The 19,181-nt window shown below is 46.3% G+C and overlaps 1 protein-coding gene across 1 annotated transcript in view; it reads right to left on the minus strand.

The window, feature by feature from the left end:
• Positions 1-637: 637 nt before the first annotated feature.
• Positions 638-19,181, minus strand: part of RBM19 (RNA binding motif protein 19) — a 193,153-nt gene continuing 174,609 nt past the window's right edge. The window contains exon 25 of the mRNA XM_044673707.1: positions 638-1,447. The gene's annotated coding sequence lies outside the window, so the exon portion shown is untranslated. The remainder of the gene's footprint in view (positions 1,448-19,181) is intronic.

Consider the following 19,181-nt stretch of genomic DNA (forward strand, 5'->3'; position numbering starts at 1 on the left):
GAAACCAGACAGAGGAATCTGAATGAGAGACAGAAAGACATACAGAGATAGAGAGAGAGAAAAGAGGAGAGAGAGGAAAGAAAGAGAGAGGAAGGAAGAGACATAGAAACAGGAGAGGAGAGACAGAAGGCCAGAGAGAGGAGAAAGAAAGATAAGAAGAGAGAGGAAGACAGAGAGAGAAAGATAGGAAGAGAGAGAGAAAGAGAGAGAAAGAGAGAGAGAGAGAGAGAGAGAGAGAGAGAAATCCACCCCAGCACTGTATCCAGGCGACACATGTAATCTGTTGCTGTCATACATACCCTTTCCCGTAAGACAGCAGGTCCCACTGGGAGAAGGGGCGAAGTGGAATATTTTATCAGCTGTGTACATATGTACAAGAGCCTGGTTGAAAAGCAAAACCTCTTTTTTCTTCTGAATAGGAGGAAAGAGGGAGGGACAAAGAGGTGGAGGTAAAAGAGGGAGCTTATCTACATGGGGTGAACAACCAGTTTGTGCCCAGTGGACAATATTTCCACCCTTTCAGTCAAGTGCAGAAGGGAAAGTCCACATGGATGAATGCTTTAAGTGACATAGGATAAGAAAGATCTGAATTCTAAAAAAAAAAAAAAAAAAGAATCCATTTCCATTTGACATTTAATAACAACAACAAAAATAGACATTTATTTAGCACTTTAAAAGCTTTACAAAGATCTTTATACATACTCGCTTATTTGATCCCCACAATAACTCTGTGAGGTAGGCATTGTTTTTAAGTCTCATCTTACAAAGGAGGAAACTGATCTCCATTGACTTGCATTGCAAAATGAGTGTCATGGGTGGGATTTGGGTCTAGGTTCTCCTGACCCCATGCCCAGCATTCTATTCACTTATTTTGCATTTTTTTTTTTAATATGAGAGAATCCTTTAGGGTTTGAGATTTGTTGTTCCATGAATAGGGTCCATACCTTGGCTTAAAGGGCCATATCCCAAAAAGTGAATTTCAAGACCCCTTTTTGCTCTTCTTGTTGGTGGCTACTCGGTGCTGGTGGGTGTGATTAGGGGGCTCAAAATGGCGACCACAGATTAGCCAGCTACATACCTTTTATATCTCTCTCCTATTTTTCCTTCTTCCTCCTCCTCCTTTTGATTTAATAAAATTATCAATCTCCTAATTTTAATTCTTACATTGCTAACAGATTTTTTTATCCTGGGAGTAATTCCTCTCTGTAAAATCAGTTTCCAAGGGTGGGGGTCCAAATGGGGAGGCTGTGTGGCTCTTGAGTTGAGAAAACTTGGTCTTCTACAACTGTTTCTGGAAGGATGGAGTCTGTCTTGGAGGCTCAAGTGGGTTGAATTTGGATGGTAACAGGTGAAAATGGCCTTCTCTCCATTTCAAACAAGTCAGGGCTAGAAGATGGGAAGGGACCAGCTCTCTCCAGAGCCTGGCTGAGGAGGACCAGTTGTATACCTAAGAGGCAGAGGTTAAAAAAAAAATAAAAGGATGAGATTAGACACCATTATTGATCATAGCTAGTTAGAAAGTGCCCAGCCTGAGAAACAGCCATTAGCTCAGTTACCCAAGGAGGGCAGCTCTTTCCAACAAGTGACTCACAAAGGAAGCATGTTTATTAATTGTGCTACCCATGTCCTCTTTTGAGGAGGGTTGGCCCCATCACAATATGGTGTTTCTCTGAGGATGAAAGAAAGGCACCCCAGCATGGCTGAAACCAAGAAGACAGAGAGTCCATTCTGGGTGATCAGCAGAATCGTGGGTCACTCTAAATACTGACCCACGAGCATCTCTCCAAATAGGCACATGTATGAACAGGTCTGGGGACAGAACCGAACAGCTTCTCTATTAAACAACCACAACCACTCTCCCCAGTTCCTCAAAAACACACACAGGACAAGCAGATTGGGGATCTTTCTTTGAGCTCATGAAAAAGTTTGTGGAATTAAAAAAAAATAGTAGTGGGGAGAGAGAGAAGAGAGAGGCAAAGCAGGATGGGAAAAAAGGAGAGGGGGGGAAAAAAGGAAGGAAAAAAAGAGAGGTGGAAACGAGTGAGCCCATCTGGGCAATGCATCACATTGAAATTGTCCCGCATTAAAAATTCACCAGCCAGTGAATTTTCAAGGGATTTGTAGTAATTAGATGACAAAATGCCTGCAAATCTCAGGCTTGCCAAAGATGTTACTCAGGGGTCAAAGACTCCACACTCTCGGCTGGGTAATTTGTAAGTGTCAATCACACACAGCCATCAGAGAGAAGGAAAAGATCTAACCGCGGAATTCTAACTAAGTCCAATGTTCTTGCCTTCAGCCACCCCATCGGCTGCTATCATCTCCCCTTCACTCCATCCCCCTCTCTCCCCCCCAAATCACCTTCCCCTCTTTTATCAGAGGCACAGACCGACTGTGGCTTCACGAGGGACTTGGAATGGAGCTGGCCATAGTTGAACCCAAGTTTGTAACTTCTCCCTTTTCCCCAATGGATTTTTTTTTTGGTGCCGTTTTTAGATTTTCTTTTCTTTTTTAAATATAATTTTATTATTTTTCCCTCCAAGGAACAATAATCTATTTTCTTTCCCTCCTATCTCTCTCACTAGGAAAAAAAATCCCTATTAGATTTTTAAAAATTCAGAATCTTTCCATGTTTTATTATTCAGCTCTTTTGCCCTGCTCCCTGCTCCAAAAAGAGACTAAACGTGATTTTCAGGAGAGCACACTACTGACCAAAGGACAATTCTATGGATTTCTACTATTTCTTGGGATCATCATTTCAAAGCCTGATGAATATCTGGAGAGCACCGAATCCAACACATCTCTGTATTACAAATGAGGAAGGTGAGGCCCAGGAATGGTCACAGAGCCAGAATATGAATGGAATCAATCGATCAGCATTTATTAAGCACCTACTACATTCTAGGCTGGGCGCCAGGGATACCATGACAAAAATGAAAGAATGCCTGCCCCCGGGAATCTGACATTCAAGAGGAGGTGGGCTTCTTCATCTGGGATCCAGGAACTGAAAACAAATTTTTTGATAACTGTATTTTGGCATAACTTGTATTTTTTGTAATCTTGTATAGTTTGGGCCTCTAAAAACATGATTCTGAGAAGGAATCTATAGGTTTCCCCAGACTGACTGACTACCCAATGGGTCTAGCACATAAATAAGGGAAAAAAATCCAGATTTTGTTGCCTGGCTTCCAATTAAGGGCTCTGTCCTTAGCATCAGTCAGCTTGTGTCCCCACCGTCTCCTCTATCCAGACAATAGGCCAACCCGTGAACTCCAATCATAAGATTAACAATATTATTAATCAATAATATTAATAATCAATCAATAATAATAATGACATTTGCTCAGTGTTTAATTCTTGCAAAGTACTCCATATAGTCTAATCTGACCCTCACATTATTCCCAAGGGGTTCAGTGCTCTGGGTAATATTAGGGAAACTGAGGCTCATTAAAAGGGGGGGGGTCAGAGGTAGGATTTGAACTAGAGTCTTTCCTGACTCTGATGCCTGTGCTCCACCCACCTTGCTATCAGAATTCATCTGACCCAAACCCCTTACTTGATGGGAAACTCCATAATATTAAGGGTCAGATGTGCCCGTGACCATTAAACAAGGGGTCGACAGACAGACATACAGAGTGAGGGCTTGCTCTAGAACTTGCTCTAGAACTCCCAGGCTAGTCCCTCATCTATTCTCTCTGAAGTTTCCTACCTTTCCAATCTAGGGGATATTTTCAATCCTGTCCTCTTGCAGGTCAAGCGGTCAATATTCATTAAGCACCTACTATGTGCATGGCACCTGTGCTCGGCCAGTCTCCTGACCGTTTCCTAGAGAGATGCTCTTGTCATGCCTGGACTTTTTGTTTGAAATGGCACAGGCTGGGAGGAGTGAGGGCGAGGGGAGCCAGAAAATGCTCATATTTGATGCTTTGCCCCTGGGCACATGCCATAGTTTTCGAGGGGAGGATCTCATTCCATTCACTTTTTCTGATTAAAAAATTTTCTGAAGGGAATAATGGGTTGGGGGCCTCCCAAAGGGAGGGTGTCTGTCATTACATGTTTTCCAGGAACTCTTGGCTTGCCTGGAGCACGGTTGAAAGCCAACGTTCTCCAAAGTTTCCTCCTGCCATTGCTGCTGCGGCTCGCTCCCTCCCTTCTCCCGTATACCAGCTGAGGCTGGCCAGAGCCTTCCTTGACTACATGCCAGTGCCTGCCAATCGCCAGCCTGGGACACAGGCCTGGAGATCTAAAAAGCCACTCGATTGAACTTCTTCATTTGACAGATGAAGAAACTGAGACCCAGAAAGGAAGGGACTTGCTCAATGATAGACCCCATGCCCCTGGAGTAAAACCCCCAGAAAAAGTCTTCCAAGCACCAGATGATGGAAACCACTTGTTTCACCATCAAATTCCAACTGATGGATGCTTAGCATCTGTGTGGCATCCCTTGTTTATATAACCGCGATATAAGATGATCAAGATTTAGACACAAAATGAATTAAGGGTCGAAGCTTTGCTTTATAAAAGAATTCAAGATAAGATCATCTTCCCTTTCCCTCAGTCCCTGCTAGCAAGGTGCCAGGGTGGTGGAGATGGGAAGACCTGAGCTTGATTCTGGCCCCAGATACTCATTAGCCTCATTTTCCTCAGTCACAGAATATGGAAGAAGATGGAATAGAAAAAATGGTCTCTAAAGTCCCTTTTAGCTCTAGTTTTATAATCCAAGTCATGGGTGGTTGGCCATGTGTGTGTGTGTCTATCTCTGTATCTATCTCCATGTATCTGTATCTTCATATATGTATACATACATACATACACCCCACCCATATATACATATATGTATATATAACATATATAGGCACTCCCACCTCTTTTCCTCCCTCCCTCTTTTCCTCTCCGTCTTCTTCCCCTTCTCCATCTCCCCTCTCCCCTTCTTTCTCTTCTTCCCTTACCCTCTCTCTCCCTCTTCCTCCCCCTCTCCATCTCCCTCTCTCCCTCCCTTTTTCCTACCTCCTCTCCCTCTCTCCCTCTTCTTCCCCCTCTCCCTCCCTCTTTTTCCTACCTCCTCTCCCTCTCTCCCTGTCTCTCCCTCTTCTTCCCCTTCTCCATCTCCCTCTCCCCCCTTTCTCCTTCCTTTCTCCTCTTTCTCTCCTTCCCTCCCTCCCTCCCTCTCTCTTCTTCCCATCTCCTCTCTTTCCCTCTCTCTGTATAGTTATATTTATTCAGATGAATGGCCATCTAATCTCTTTCTTGGTTAATTTTTTTTTGGGGGGGGGGGGAGAAGGAAGGTCACACCACAGTGATAGGTGATCCTGACGATCTACCCTTCATCTCAGTTTGGTGCTTCCATCACTAAACCTTTCCTACCAGGTCTAACTAAGGGGGGATTTACTCAAGGGGAAAATGAGAAACTGGCTGGTGTTTCTTGGGAAGTGCTGGACAAGTCCTTTTGAGTGCCCACGTAAAACTCTCTTCAGTGCTAGATGAGGAAGAGTAATAGTGAGTCCTCCGACCTGCAGGCGAACACAGGCGGCACCAAATGAATCCTTTCCAGGCTGCCAAGGATATATCACAAAGACTAAGCTCTCCGCTTCTAATACAATAAAAATTATTAACAACAACAACAAGTTGAGGTCATCCATTCTCCAAGGCCCTCATGAATATCTCTAGTCTCTGCTGCTTGGCTCGGAGGGCCGGATTCTGTGGCCCACCAGCAAAAGGGGCAGCCTGGACAGAGGAAAAGACGCATGCTGACTCAATTTCGAGGACAGGGGGTCAGTTCCTGCCTTTACCGCTTACTCCTGTGACCTTAGGCAAGTCACTTTTACTCATTTGGGGCTCATCTATAAAATTTTAGTTTACTGTTACATTAAAAGTTAGTTTCCTTGACTTCTCTACTAGTAGCAATGCAGGAATCCAGAGCAAGGCTGAGGGACTTATGAGAAAGAAAACTAGCCATGATCAGAGGAAGAACCGTGGGAGGAGAAACACAGAAGAAAAACAACTGCTTGAACACATGGGCTGATGGGGATATGACTGGAGATGTAGACATTAAACGATAATTCTAGTCCAACTATCAATAATATGAATTAGGTCTTGATCAATGATACATGTAAAACCCAGTGGAATTGTGCATCAGCTAAGGGGATTTGGGGGGGTTTGGGGGAGAGGGAAAGAACATGAAACATGTAACTATGGAAAAATATTCAAAATAAAAATAAAAAAAATAAAAGTTAGTTTCCTCATCTGTAAAATAAGGGAGTTAAAACTGGACATCATATGAGGTCTCTTCTAATTCCAGATCTAAGGGACCTTGGGAAGAGCATTCTACTTGGGATCAGAGGGCCCCAAGTTCAAATTCCTGCTCTGCTATCCATTACCTGTGTGAACATGGGCAAGTCGGTTCTCTTTTGGGCAGGGCTATAAAAAGAGGGTTGGGTTAGATGGCCTTCACTGACACTTACACAGAGATTTCCTTTCGGTTCTAAAGTTCACCAAACTCCTTCTGTGCCCAACAAAAGGGGCCGCTCTCTGCATCACCACTTCATAGAGGCGCCCATATGTCCCTTTGGGTTTGGTGCTACCCAGTATAGGTAAATATGGCCTCTGATGTAAAGAAAGAGGAAGGAATCTGCCCAGGGTCACAGCAATGGCAGGTGGCGAAGTTAGGGATGGGACTCAAGTCTCCTGACTCCATCCATGCCCAATGCCTGGTCACCATACTGTCTCCATAAGTATAATCTCAGCGGACAGGAGCCAGTTTCCAAATGCCAGCCGAGGAAAATGATCTGTGAGTTATTTTGTCCTGGGGTTATTCCAAGTGAGGGGGACAAGAGCTCTTTTCAAAATTGGGGCGGGCTCCATGGGAAGAGCAGGAGAGATCCAGTCTGAAGTCCTGGAGGTGAACCCCAACACGGACATTTAGTAGTTTTAGAGCTATGGATGAGACACTCGACTTAGCTGGCCTCAGTTCCCTCAGCTGGAAGATGAGGCGCCTGTAGATCGGTGACCTCCCAGACCCCTTAAAGATGGAGCTAAGTTAGCCACGAAGCACTTACTAAGTCCTCGAGGTACAAAGAGAACCAAAAAAAGGAAGTAAGGTGCTTCCTCTGCCTTTTGGAAGAACCAGATGGACGGTTTGTGCCATGTGGGGCCCCTAAGAAAACCTGGACCGTTTCATGTTGTGAAGGCTCGTGGGATTTCCACAGGGCTGCGAATCTTCAGGGACAGAAAACTGAGGCATGGAATTAGTGGTGTGCCCACTGCATGTTTCTTAAATCATCATGTCGTGTTTGGAAGGCACGAAGTCCACTCCTGGGACTGCGGCTAAGGAACTTGCTGTGAGATCTTAAAAAAGTCACTAGTCTTCCCTGGTCTCATTTTCTCACATGTGAAGTTTGGGGTGGGTTAATGGTCTTTAAGGACCCCTCCAGCTCTGACATTCCATGTCATCAGGACCTCTCAGGGCTGCCCTTCAGGGCTCTCTGCTCCAAAGCTTCTTCCTCAGTGGCTGGCAGGAACAATGCGTACCCCAATATGGCATCCGCCTCTGTGGAGTGGCCGCTTCTGCCAAGGCAGCAGAGCAGGTGGGGCTGCTTCAAGCCCCTCAGCGGCTCCATCTGCCCTCTGGAGACGGAGCCACTGGCTTGTTGGTGCCCGCCTGATCTCGGGGCTGCAGGCAGGCGTGGGGGGACCCGAGCTTGAGACATCCGAGTCTTCGGGTGGACACGCACCAGGTCTTGTAGCGAATGACAGGTGGGTGACCTCAGCCGCCTCCCCGGCGTACAGGGACTTCTCATATTAGAAAAATAATCCGTTGCTGGAAGACAACTGACGTGGTTTGGGGAGGCGCTCAGTGAATCGAAATGCCTGGAGGACATTTGTGGAGGGTTCATACTAACCAGCAGTGACCATGTCCTTTAGTAGGGAGAACAAGGTTCTTGTGATGGGCGTGAGGGTGGCGTCACCCTGACTGCCCACACTGGGGGATACAGACCTCCCCATTCCCGATGGCTACATTTTGGGAAGACAGGCAGCTACTCTATCTCTCCCAGAAGCAGAAATGAAGCCCCCACCCCCTTGGACCCTCAGAAATGAAAATAAGATTCCTCCAAGGTGTGTCCTTTTCCCTCCTGAAATTACTTGTAAAAATTCTGTGAAATGAGAAAAGCAGGAAAGATCATAAGACCATAGATGTAGAGGTGGAAGGAACTCAGAAGCCACCTTTTACAAAAAAAGAAACTGAGGCTGGAGAGATGAAGTAACTTGGCCCAAGGTCATAAAATAACTGTCAGAGGTGGGATATGAACTCAGGTTTTCCAACTCCCAAATCAGCTTCTTTCCTTTCTTTAAAAACAAAACAAAACAAAACAAAAATATTTCCTTCTTAGAATCAATACTATATATTGGTTCCAAGGCTGAGGAGCAATAAGGGCTAGGCAATGGGGGCTAAGTGACTTGCCCAGGGTCACTCAGCTAGGAAGTGTCTGAGGTCAGATTTAAACCTAGAATTTTCCATCTCTAGGTTTACTCTTAATCCATTGAGCCACTTGGCTGCCCCTTTAGCTGTCTTTTCAGTTCACCATATTGTCTAGATCAATGGTTCCCAAACTTTTTTGGCCCTGTCCAGAAAAAAATTACTTAGCACCCTGGAAATTAATTTTTTTTTAAGCCCTTGTACTTCTGTGTATTGGCTCCTAGATGGAAGAGTGGTCAGGGTGGGCCATGGGGGTCAAGGGACTTGCCCAATGTCACCCAGTTGGGAAGTGTCTGAGGCCGGATTTGAACCTAGGACCTCCCGTCTCTAGGCCTGGCTCTCAATCCACTGAGCTACCCAGCTGCCCCGGAAATTAATTTTTTAAAAATTTTAATAGCAATGAATAGGAAAGATAAATGCACCTGTGGCCATCACCGCGCCCCCTGGATCACTGCAGCACCCACCAGGGGGCGGTGGTGCCCACTTTGGGAATCACTGATCTAGATGATCTTCTGGTGCATTTCAAGTGACACCTGATATAGTGTCCCCAAAGCCTCACATTAAGCATCCAAGGCTCGACACTGCCTTAAGACTTGGGGGAATGGATGTCTTGAACCCACATTCATTTCAGAAGTTCCCTTTCAAGAACGCATCTCTCCCACAAAATGGGCTTTTTCCCAATTGGAAGCGTGACAGCTCTGACTGATACCAGGGGCCTGGAAGTGATGATTTAATCAATCGATAAACATTAAGGACTGACTATATGCCAGGCGCCTATGAAGCACCTATTATGGGGCAGGTGCTAGGGACACACAGATTTAAGAAACGACAAAGACTTGGAGTTAGAAGGGATCTCAGTGCCACCTAGCTCCATAGTCTCATCTTAGAGATAAGTAAACTGAGGCATTTAGGTGGCGTGTGGATAGTGTGGGGCTGGAGTCAGGAGGACTCCTTTTCCCAAGTTCAAATCCAGCTCAGACATTTACTGGCTGTGTGACCTTCAGCAAGCACTTAACTCTGTCTTAACCTCAGTTTCCTAATTTGTCAAATGAGCTGGAGAAGGAAATGGGAAGCCACTCTAGTATCTTTGCCAAGAAAACTCCAAATGGGGTCAGAAAGAGTTGGACACAAGTGAAAAAAAGACTGAATAACAACTGAGGCCCAGCGAGGTGATCGGGGTCTTCCTTTTGGTTGAAGGGTCAGGAGGTAGTCAGAAATGCAGCTGGGATTCAGAGCTCGGGCCTTTGCCTCCAATCCTGGCCACGTTTCCATCCTCAAGTCCATGGTGTGGGGGAATGGAACATGCTGATGTGGACACGTGGGTGGAGGGCGATGAGAGATCCAGGCAGAGAGCTCCAGGGAGAGAAGAGGAGGAAGAGCCTGCCTCAGTGAGGACTGTGACAGAGGAAGGGCCTGTCATGTAGGGAGTTACAGTTGGAATCGGCTTTTCTCCCTCGGGGACCTGATGGCTAAGTAGGATTGTTCCCCAAGGGGGCCGTGCCCAGGTCCCAGATCCAGCTCAAGCGGACTGCCAGACCAAAGGCCCCAGTGGAGCAGGGAGGGGAGGGAGGAAAGGGAGAATCTGCTTATTTAAGGCAAATGTCCCAAAACAATTAGAGAATGCGGCAAGGAAAATAGTATTATACAGGCAAGGTAAAGGATTAAGTATGATTTATCCTGTGCTAATCCCCCCTAAGAACTGTTAAAAACACAAACATAGCTATCCAGTCTGACAGGGGGAGGAAACACCCTGTCCCTGGGAAGTCCAGAGATGGGGTGGGGGGGCAAGTTTTGGGGTTCCTTTCACTGAGAGCTACTGCTCTGCCCTCATCCCATCAGCTCTCCCTAGAGTAACTCGTGATGTCCTCACCTGGGGACTTCCTGGCACCCACAACAACAATCTCCTTGAGGGCAGTGACTGCCTATTTTATTTCATTTTTTTATCTCCAGTGTTTAGCACATAGTAGGTGCTTAATAAATGTTGACTGATCAGTCACTTAAGGCTTCTAAGTCTGGGTTCTCTTCTCTGCTTAAGCCTCCAAGGGGTCTGGATGGAACGAAGCACCGAGTCGTCTCCTGGATTCCGGTCTTGGCTCTGCCACTAACTAGCTCTGATCTTTGGCCCTCAGTGTAGGCTTCATCTACAGAATGGGGGTTCTGGGAGGCCCCTCCATGCTCTCAACACTGCAGGCAATGATCATGCTTCCCTGAATCTTACTGACTTATTCTCTCTCCCTTATTCTCTTGGGATGCCCAACGTGGTTTCTGATACTATATGCATGGATTCATATTATATTGCATCATATCATATATTATATTTATATCCTATCATATTACATTGTTATTATATGTATCATTTATTATATTAAAGATGCTCAGGATATTTCGGAATCAGAGGCCCTGGATTAAGAGTCAGAGGAGCTGAGTTCAAGTCCCAGATCTGCCCCTTACTCGCTGTGTGTGATCTTACACCACTTTAGCTCTTAGTTTCATTTGGACTCGATGGGCCAAGAAGGATCCTCCTAAAACCTAAATCGGTGTCTGTGAACCTCTCTGGGCCTCTTTCCAGCTCTCTACGATGAAGGAGGGGGCATGAGCTTGATAATCTCCAGGTCTGAAGCATTTCAGCTACCCTCTAGTTGGATTTAAAGTTGGCCAAGCAGCCTCTCTCCATACATCCTCTCGAGCTCTTGGTGTCCCAAGGCAGCCCATTCTTTCGGTCGGCTCTGCTCAAGATTGTTTTCCCCTTCTGGATATCAAGCTAAAATGTGCCTCTTCTGCTGCTCTCATGACTCTTCTCTAGGGAGTCAACTCCCATCATGACAAACTTCCGCCTCGCTCCTTTGAGAAGCCTCTGCCTGCTGCCATCCTTTGGCACCGACGGGAGGCCCAGCGTGGCGGAAAGAGAAGTCGGAGGACCCAAATCCCAGCCCCGCTGCCAGGGTGACCTTGGCCAACTGCTTCACCCTTTCTAGGTCTCAGTTTCCCCGACTGTAGAACAAAGGGGTTAGACTAGACACCCTTGGAGGCTCCTTCTAGCTCAGAATTTATAAATGGGTGAACATCCACCAGGAGAAATGTGGACCCACTTGCCTTTGGCCTGGCCCATGAGCGGGAGGAAGGACGGATAATGCCCTGGGCTCTCCCCCACATGCTATCCCTCACTGGCTCTGGTCAGATGTCCAGGGGGTGGCTGTATTCTGGCTGCCTCCTCCCATGCCGGGCTCTGACGGAAAACAGCGGCTCGGAGGGCCATAAATCACTCCGCTGCCTGCTCTGCCCAAACGTCTGGGCGGAGGGCGCCGGCCGGGTCGTGCCCCACAGAGGGGGGGTGCCGGCTGAGGCTCTGCCCCTGCCTCTCGCTCGCTCCCTCCGCATCTGAGCTGTGTCCTGAGCTCTGGGGGGGTCGGGGGGGCCGGCATCTCGCCGGGCTGGCTCCGCTTGGCAAGTTTCAGGCATTCCAGTCACATCCTCCCCACACCTGCCCCTGCTGATGCTGGCTGTTCGTCTCTTTCCCCTAGTCCCAGTTTGGGGTGAAAGCCTTCCTTATTAGTCAATCTGGATCCCCATTTACTGCGAATTACCTAGCTTGATTGTTATTCATGAGTGGATAAATCTGAAATCTCAGCCGGCTGCCATGTGATTTCCTCTGTCTCCCGAATGCAGAAGACTCAAGAGAAAACAGGAGGGCTCGCGTAGCCTTGACACGCTGTATCAATCTCCGCAGACAGGGATATCTTTTTGAAAGTGGCTGCCTCGCTGCTATAATTCAATTCCGCGCCGACTGTCAGGGAGATGGCAAAATGGAGGTGCCGGCTGGGAGGGGGTGGGTTCCACAAAACGAGGGGGTTCGGTGCTGGAGACTGAGGGAGGAGGAGATCCCGGGGTGGGGGGGAGCTCAAGACACCCCCGGCCCCCCACCCCCTCCCGGCACTCTCTGAATGCTAACACCACGAGGAAGAAGCAGTGAGGATGTCTGGGATGATGAGAGGATCTGACAGGGTGAGATAGCGGGAGTGTCTGGGGCTGCTGTGGGGTGCCCACTTTGACAGGAGAGGGCAGGGAGGGCTGGAAATTGGAAAGGAACTGGAGTCTGGTGAAACCTCATTACACAGAAAATGTGAGGGACGGGGGTGAGGGGGGGACAGAGAACAGGAGCCCCGAACAAACTCAGCCACAAATGCGTACAGCTCGGACTAGACAGCAGTGCTGGGGGCTCATCGGATAGCCTTATCGAGAAACAATGGGCTAGTGTGGGAACTGGACATTTAGCAGCCCAGGCTTCGGATGACCGGCGATCCCAGATCCCCAGCCACGGCCCGGAAGCTCACAGGTCAGAGGGCTGGAAGGACCCACTGAGAAAAGAGCTCATTATTAGAGAGAGGAGGAGAGGGCCAGGACAGGCAACTCACCAGCCTCCGGTCACCCTGGCAGCCAGTCCAAGTGTTACGTGCTAGGCTTTGCCCTGAAGGGTACGAATAGAGTCTCTGCCCTCAGCGAGTTCACGTTCCATCTACAATGGGCTCACTACTGTACACAGACAAGACAGAGACAGAGAAGATGGAAGGCTGAGAACAACAGCAACCAGGAAGATGCAATTCACCTTCCAAGTTAGAATTTGATTTTTAAGAGCAGGGGAATTCTGGGTTTGAGCCCAAGTCTTGATTTCCAAACTGGGAGTTCCTTCTACTATGTGGCCACTGACTATCCCCCAAATAAGCTGAAAGATGAGATTTCTTTCAGGAGAAAAACATGTGACTCATCCTATTCTTACAAGAGCCTGAAGGGTGAACCAGGAGGTGTTGAAATAAGCACCTACTAGGCTGTCCAAAACACCGGGGAAGGAATTGAGGAGACTCGCTTGTTGATCAACTGCATGAAGGTGCCCCAGTGCTAGACAATAATGATGACGGTGATTATTATTATAATTGAGAGCTAATACGTTGTAGTGGATACAGGGTGGTCCTTGGAGACATAAAGACCTTTTAACCCTTACCTTTCATCTTAGAATCAATATGATGTATTGGTTTTAAGGCAGAAGAGTGGAAAGGACTAGGCCAGTGATGGTGAACCTTTTTTTTTTTTTTTTTTTTTTAATTTTAAACCCTTAACTTCTGTGTATTGACTTATAGGTGGAAGATTGGTAAGGGTAGGCAATGGGGGTCAAGTGACTTGCCCAGGGTCACACAGCTGGGAAGTGTCTGAGGCTGGATTTGAACCTAGGACCTCCTGTCTCTAGGCCTGGCTCTCAATCCACTGAGCTACCCAGCTGCCCTGTGGTGAACCTTTTAAAAGGGAGGGTAAATGTCCTCAGACACCAGCCTGGCCCCTCGTCCCTCTGGATTTCTAGTAACAAACTCTGGTGAACTCTGTACTGGAGTGATGGTGTGCATGCCCACAGAGAGGGTTCCGAGTGCCCTGTCTGGCATGCGTGTTATAGGTTCACCACCATGGGGCTAAACAATGGGGTTAAGAGACTGGTCAGGGTCACACAACTAGGAAGTGTCTGAGATCAGACTTGAACCCAAGTTCTCTAGGCCCGTCTCTCTATCCACTGAACAACTCAGCTGCCCCCATCTTTGGCACTTAATAGCTATGTGTATGCCAAGTGTTTTAATTTCTGAGACTGAGTTTCTTCATATGTAAAATACTATTTTTTAGTATTTTACATTTATACATATTTATTATATGTTATTACATTTAGTTATTATATATTGTATAGATTTATATATAAATATTACTATTTAGTAGTAAAATACTATTAGGATACTAAAACCTGCACCTATTTTACAAGGGTTGTAAGAAGGCTCTAATGATAACAATGTGTGCAAAGGACTTGGCAAATAGTACCGCATTAAATAAATGTGGAAGAGAGCAACTATGATAAGTCTCAGTCTGGCCATGCAATGCCATTCCATTGGGGGAGAATGGCTAGGTAGGAAAGTCTCAGGGTGGGAAGCCTTGTGCCAGTGCATATCAGTGGGTGTGTGAATGTTGGCCGCATCAGCAAAAATCCTAATTTCACCTAGCTTTGTGATAGAGTTTGATTCAGGGCTGAGAAAGTTCCCCCACAGAAAGAGATCTATAACATAAACTCTTGGTATCCAGGAAATTCTTTACTATCAGCTAGGAAACTCTCTCTATCAATATAGACTGGGAACAATTTTGCCACTTGGTACTGGAGTAGGTAAGAAAGTTGCCCAGGGTCACACAGTCAGCATAAACCAAAGGCAAGATTTAAGCCAAACCCCCTTTGTCTCTAAAACTGAACCTCAAGCTAATACGCCACACTGTATTTCAATAATAACAATAATGAGAATAATCATTTTTTTGAGCTATTTTTAAAAAACTACGGCACTGTGGGACCTGAGCAGTTGGCCAACATTCTCTGGTCCACTTGGGTATGAATGGAAGCTGGGATGGACTAGGGAACACAGGAGAGACAGAGAGTTGAGCCCTCCAAGTAAGAGGAAATTAGATTGCCAGAGCTGGTTTCCACCTGGGTGCCTGGAGAAAGCCATCTGAGTCCCTTGGCAGTGCCTGACACTCCCTGAAGACTGGCTGAGAACAACAGCAATCAGGAAGATTAAATTCACTTTCCAAGTTAGAATTTGATTTTTAATAGCAGGGGAATTCTGGGGCTCCCCTGGCAAGAAATCTTTGAATATCTTGTTTCCTTGGAGTACAAATTCAGGACTACCTGGGAAGATCCAGGCCTCCCTCTACATACCTACTCTAGTCCTCATTAGCTTGTCAGGCTGCTGCTCTCCAATTTAGAAAATAGGGGGAGGCTTTGCTCCTGTGGGACCCCCAATTCGAGGCCTACAGTATCCAGCATGGGCTAAAGATTCAGCAGGAATAATAATGAAGGGGATTGTGTTTCTGAAGTATCTTTTCTTCCTACAGCTTCAGAGTTATCTGTCAAGGGTCTTTGGGTCAGATATGGCAGTACCAATCCTTTAAACTGCTCATTCTTGACTTATGGTCTCACTGTGCTCAAGGGGCACAATTATTGGCCAAAGGGGTCCTCCAAAGGAGAAGAGCCCAGAATTGATTCAATGAGGGAGGCTTCTCTGTGCTGAGCCTGCCATTTTTTCTTGGCCTGGATTCTTCTTTTTTTAATTTTAATTTTGAACATTTTCCCATAGTTTTATGTTCTTTCCCTCTCCCCCAACCCCCTCCCAACCCCCCCTGTAGCCGATGCACAATTCCACTGGATTTTACATGTATCATGGATTAAGACCTAATTCCATATTATTAATAGTTGGACTAGTGTTATTGTTTAGTGTCTACATCCCCAATAATATCCCCATCATCCCATATGTTCAAGTAGTTGTTTTTCTTCTGTGTTTCTCCTCCCTCAGTTCTTCCTTTGAATATGGCTAGTTTTCTTTCTCATAAGTCCCTCAGCCTTGGTCTGGATCATTGCATTGCTGCTAGTAGAGAAGTATGTTATATTTGATTGTACCACAGTGTATCTGTCTCTGTGTATAAGGTTCTCCTGGCTCTGCTCCTTTCACTCTGCATCAATTCTTGGAGGTCTTTCCAGTTCACATGGAATTCCTCCAGTTCATTATTCCTTTGAGCACAATAGTATTCCATCACCATCAGATACCACAATTTGTTTAGCCATTTCCCCAATTGAAGAACATTCCCTCATTTTCCAATTTTTTCTTGGTCTGGATTCTTAATCTGAATTTGGGGCTGCCATTCTGTACACAATGTGGTCTCAAGTTCAATGGCAAGAAGAGACCTATAAGTGATCTGGTCCTACTCTGATTTACTGATGCTAAAAAAGACTTAGGAGTAACCTGGCCAAAGGCGCATGGGCAGGAAGTGGTAGAGGCAGTATTCATAGGATGGTAGGTTTAGAGCTGGAAGGGATGGTCCTCAGCTGTCAACCTCCTCATTTTATAGATAAGGGACCTGGGACCCACAAAGCTTATGGACCCTGCTCAATGTCTAAGTGGCAAAGGTGAGATTTGAATCCAGGTCCTTTGACTACAAACCCAAAGCTTTTTTATGATACCTCAACCTCTTAGTGTTGTTTTTCCTACAGACTAATGTAAGCTCCTTGATAGGTGTGTCTTGTCTTTATCTTCTCCATACCTAGCTTAGTGGTCAGTATGGAGCAGGTTCTTAATAATTATTTGTGGAAATGAATCAAGTTATTGTCCTCAAGATGGCAAAATGAGCCCATAGGGGAACTGGGATTAGAAAGCAGATCTTCTGAGCCCCAGAGTTTGAAAGTCTTTTCACGGGCCCACATTGCCTTCACTGATCCCCTTTATCAGAGCAGGGAGGCTATCACAAATACTCTTTTACAGGATCCTGAATCATTGTGGAATGTTTGCCTGAGCAGCTGCTTTCAGGAATAAATGAAACTTGGGAAACAGGGGATTGTAAGGTGGAGCCCAAGTCATACGGAAGTGTGGAGAAGAAGGCTATTAGTGGAAACATGGGCAGCAGCCAGGTGGTGCAGGGGATAGAGCACTGGGTCTGGAGTCAGGAAATTCGTCTTCCTGAGTTCAAATCCAACTTCAGGCCCTTTCTAGCTGTGTGATCTTGGGCAAGTTGTCCTCAGTTTTCTCATCTGTCAAATGAGCCAGAGAAGAAAAGGCTAAAACCACTCCATGATTTTTGCCAAGAAATCCCCAAAAGGGGTCATGAAGAGTTGGACATGGCTGGAATAACTGAATGGCAAAAAAATTAACAACAGATGCATAGACTGAGAGCTGGAAGGAACCTTAGAGGCTACCTAGTCCAACCTCCTCATTTTATAGATGAGGAAAGTGAGGATTCTGACAGATGTTCAGTGATCTGCCCAAGACTATACAGATATTAAGTGGCAGAGCTGAGATGTGAACCCAGGGTCTCTGATTTCAAATACGGCATGTGCTTCCCACTGTACCATGTGGCCTTCTTAATGTAGGGGCACCTAGGCAGAAAGAGGGAGGAAGGGAGGGAAAAAGGAAGGAGAGAAGGAAGGAGGAAGAAAGTAAGGGAGAGAGGGAGAAAGAAAGGAAGGAGGGGGGAGGGAAGGAAGGAAAGAAGGAAGAGAGGTAGGGAGGAGGGAAGGAAGAAAGGAGGAGGGAGAGGAGAAAGAAGGAAAGGAGACAGGGAGGAAGGGAGGCCAGAGTGAAGGAAGAAAGCAAACATATTAATAAGAACCTACCTTAGACCAAGTATATTGCTAAAAGCTTTACAATTATTATCTCATTTGATCATCACAAACCTGGGAGGGAGATGCTGTTATTTTCCTCATTTTGTAACTGAAGAAACTAAGGCAAACTAAGATTAAATGACTTATCCAGTCATACAGCTACTGAGTATCTGAGGCTGAATTTGAACTCAGTTCTTCCTGAGTCAAGGCATGGTGCTCTATCCACTGTGACATTTCGGATGGGAGAGGCCTGCTATGTTCCAGTTGCCACTGGGTGGCCCTTGGGGGCAGTGGCAGCTATAGAGAGCATGTAGTGGCAGTGGTGATGGCTACTGAGAATCAGCATGGCATAATGGATAGAGATGCTAGCCTTGGAGTTGGGAAGAACTGGGTCCAAATCCTGCCTCAGATATTTACTAGCTTTGTGAGCTCCAATCATGTAGCCTCTTGGCCTTGGTTTCCTTATCTGTAAAATGGGCAGGGGCAGGGGCAGACTGGGTGGTTTCTCCATTTCTTTCCAGTTTTAAATCTATCCTCTTATGTAGCAATTCTGGAGCTCAGTGGGAGCTCAGAGGCTCAGCAATCTCATCTATATGCTATATGTACATACCTAAAGGACAGAGTCCTATCCATCCAGCCTTTGGGAGTCAGCCCTGAAGGATTATGTATGTGAATGGAATGCAGTCTAGTGACAAAACAGTTGATGCCCTTGAGAAACTTATATTCTACTAGGGAGGGGGAAAACCCATACACATATATGCAAGGTAATTTGAGGAAGAGAACATAACTGGAGAATCTAAGAAAGGCTTCTTGTAGGAAGTGGTACCTGAGGGGAGTCTTAAAAAAGGCCAGAAATTTCAAGAAGGGGAGGCCAAGAAGAAGTGCATTCAAGGAACAGGAGCTGGCCTCCATTAAGGCTTCCAGATAAATTCCTCAGTTTATCTGTCTTTATTTTCAGGGTGTTTCACTATCTGATGCTCCAAGGGCAATATGGGTCAGGGATCCTCAGGTGTCCATTTGTATGGATTAGGTACCCAACAACACAAGCCTACAATCTAACTCAGCATTCACAGAGTAGATGTAAAGACCATTCATTCCAGCATTACTGTCTACAAGTTGGCATTGAATGTTCCCAAGAGCGCAATCAGTAACTGAACTCTCCTTTTTTAAAGACCCTGCAAACTTCCCTGGTCAAAGACCATCCAAAGACTGTTTCCCTGGCAAAAGGCATCCCTTTAAATTTTAGGGTCTAATCCCAAATCTTAAGCTGCTGCCACCCCTGAGATTCAAGGTGTGAGCCTTTCACCTACATGGAGGTTTTAAGGGGGTAATCATTAAGGGCCTGAGAATCTCAGAAGATGAAAAGAAAAAGAAAAAAAATGGCTGTTACTTCCAATAAACCGACTTGAGGGGAGGACTGACTGACTGACTGAGTCCCTCCCTCCCTCCCTCCCTCCCTCCCTCCCTCCCTCCCTTTCTTCCTTCCTTCCTTCCTTCCTTCCTTCCTTCCTTCCTTCCTTCCTTCCTTCCTTCCTTCCTTCCTTC

This window comes from Gracilinanus agilis, chromosome 1 (genome assembly GCF_016433145.1).
Source record: "Gracilinanus agilis isolate LMUSP501 chromosome 1, AgileGrace, whole genome shotgun sequence".
NCBI classification, from domain to species: domain Eukaryota; kingdom Metazoa; phylum Chordata; class Mammalia; order Didelphimorphia; family Didelphidae; genus Gracilinanus; species Gracilinanus agilis.